Here is a 2,936-nt window from a genome sequence, read left to right as displayed (position 1 = left end):
CACCCCGAGTCGGGGTCGCGTCCACCCTCTCCGTCTCACCTTCCGGCACGCGCATGTGCGGACCCAGAAAAGGACACATCCCCCCTCCGTAACCTCACAAAAACACCGTGTCCCTCCGCACCAGCCAACAATTCTTTTAAGCCACTGCACAAGTCCACTTTGAGTGGGTATAGTTAGCCACGGTGCCAGTTCCTAAACCCGTCCTCGGAGGACACAGAAAGTCCGGAACCTAGACACCAACCGCCGGCGTTGGCGACACGCCAGCCCTGAGTGAACCTGCGCATGCGCAGCCCCAAGTCTGCGCTCTCCGGATCTCTGCCTCGAACTCAGTTTCCCAGAAGACTCCACTGCCCAAATGTACTTCCGGTAGGAGCTTGGTGGAGTGGTCTGGATTCGGTGGGCTACTGAGGACCTTTGGGGACTGGTCCGGGAGTCAGGCGTGGGCGTGAGGCCTTTCCTAGAATCTGAATCCCAACTTGGGCGGGAGCGCACCCTGAGGATGCCGGAAGTGAGGAATTCTGGCTCCTCGGCATCCTGGAAGAGAAGTGTCTGTAGGTTTAGGACCCTGAGTGCAGGAACAGCCCTAGCAGGGGTGGGTTGTGTTGAGAGCACTTAGGGAGTCTAGGGTTTGTCCTTGGCCTCTGTGTGTGGCTATTTTCTCTGACAACATTGAGGGCGTGATTGTACTTTTGTGACAGTATGATTGTGTGTGACCATTTGTGTAAGTGGAGTTTGTATGACTGTGACCATGATTGTGGGTGCTGTTTGTGTCCCTTTACTTACATGTAACAAAAGTACGTTAGACATGGTCTCAGGGATACATTCAAGTAGTCAACGCACACAGCACAAAAGCCTAAATCATGTTGTCCACCCCACATTTATTTATCATATAGCTTCAGAAAAAGTAACTTGTGTAATATGTTTATGTGCTTTTTTAAGTTATTATTCAAAGATTATACCACAACCCCATTGTTTTGAAATTCTTTATTACAAAATACTTGGAGGGGACTGGAGGGCGTAGCTCAGTGGTAGAGTGCTTGCCTAGCAGATCTTTTGGTATCAAAAGACAATCTTAAGATTTTCCAGGGTGCTTCCCGGTGTGTTTTTTCTTTCATTCTTATAGTGCATCAAACTAAAGACTCAAGGATTACTTTGCTCTGGAAATTTTTGTTCTGTTTATTTCTTGTTTTCCACCTGTGTTTTAGTCTCTTTTAAAAATGCTTGTTATTGGGTCTTTTGGGTCTATTTCCTTGATCTTTTCTCTTTATAAAAATGTCTTGCCTTTTTATTTTTTCTTCTTAATACAGTGAGAATGTGCTAGTTCAGTGCTCAATTTTGAGCAGCTGGGTGAAGACCATTTCATTTTAGTGTTAGGAGACTAGTTTGGCCTAACTAAATCCCTCTGCTAAAGAGACCAGGTTGTTTTTCTTGAGTCCAATCTACTGTGGTTGTGTCCCCCTCATAGTTTTTAGTAAAGAGTAAAGATGGGATTTGTCCAAATTTCTTCTAACCATTTTAAGAATGTGTTTATGGAGTAGGGATACTTGAAGGGGGAATAAAATTATCATTTTGGGACCTCAGAGGCTTAATCTCCTGTCTTTTCTATCCTGTCATCCAGCAACACATTCTTTGGACTGAATTTCTTCTACAGTGGAACCAAGAAGAGGATTAATTAATACATTCAATTCTAAAATAAACCATGGCCAATGTAAGTTTACTACTTCAAGTTTCTAATTGAAGTAATTTTTTTCTTATAAGACACATGAATATTTGCATTCTTCGTCCTGATATTATTACTGTACTCAGAATTATACAGTAACTTACTAGTGAATAAGTGATGGTACCAAAAGTTCATGCCCTTCCTTTTTTGCTCCTTTCCTCTCCAACCAGTTTTCATACACTCATTGAATAAATCATTCCTTGTGTTTCATATGTTCAGTCTTCTACCGGGAATAAGGTGAGAATAGAAAATAGTATTCTTTTGAGGAAATTGTTGAGAATTGAGTGATTAATTGAGCATAGAATGTAAATTTAGTAAGAAGTAGAAGAAGAAATATGAGCTGGGTATGTGAAATGGGAAGATGATCAGAGAGAAGATCACTTGATATTTTGGAGATATTGTGGTTATTGATAACAATAGGGTCTAGAGTAGTAATGACGAGTGATTGAAGTAGAGTAGGAGGCAAGATTATGGAAGTAGAAGTATTTTGGGGTTGAGGAGGCCATCATGTTAGAAAGATTCTGTATGTGGATATTTGAAATTACTGAAAATTAAGATTAGTAGTATTGGTAGTAATGACAGTAAGCCAAAAGCTAAAATTCCTGAGTGGGGGGTGCCAGGTGTGGTGGCACAAGCCTGTAGTCCTGCTGCTTGGAAGACTGAGGTGAGAGAATTGTTTGAGCCCATCAGTTTAAGACCATCCTGGGCATCATAACAAAATCATGTCTCAAAAGCAAGAAAAAAAATAATTAAAAATAAAATTCCTGAGGAGCAAAAGCCTGAATGTCAACAAATCACTGTAACAGAATAAGATAATAAGATAATATAATCTGAAGAATTGATGACATTAGATTTTAGAGGTGTCTGACACCAGCAATGAATAACAAGGAAGATAATGGTATAACGTTTGTGGGAGGAGAAAAAAAAGCCACAACTTGAGATGTCCTCAGGGGAAGTAGAGTTCACAGGGAAAGAACAGATAATATGTCACTCTACTGGGAAATCTATGCTTTTTCAAATTTGGGGTTTCCCAGTTAGATATTGTGGGAACTTGTTTTCTGTGACCTCACTGGATGGAAAGACTTTTTGTTTTGTGAGGTTTTAGAATTAGATGGAGACATGATTGATGTTTGCATAGAAAGAATAAATATCTTGCCAAAAGAAAGGTGAATACTTAATTACAAACTCCAGTTTTAGACGAACAGGATATATTAAT

The 2,936-nt window shown here is 40.7% G+C and overlaps 1 long non-coding RNA gene across 1 annotated transcript; it reads left to right on the top strand.

Annotated features, from left to right (window-relative positions):
• The first annotated feature begins 372 nt into the window (after nucleotides 1-372).
• Nucleotides 373-1,712, top strand: LOC107151851. Its single transcript, XR_001504722.2, has 2 exons — nucleotides 373-551; nucleotides 1,619-1,712. It is a non-coding gene; the product is annotated as an uncharacterized LOC107151851 (long non-coding RNA).
• The last annotated feature ends 1,224 nt before the right edge of the window (nucleotides 1,713-2,936 follow it).

Source organism: Marmota marmota, unplaced genomic scaffold (genome assembly GCF_001458135.2).
Source record: "Marmota marmota marmota unplaced genomic scaffold, marMar, whole genome shotgun sequence".
NCBI classification, from domain to species: Eukaryota; Metazoa; Chordata; class Mammalia; order Rodentia; family Sciuridae; genus Marmota; species Marmota marmota.
This window is presented reverse-complemented; position numbering and strand designations above follow the sequence as displayed.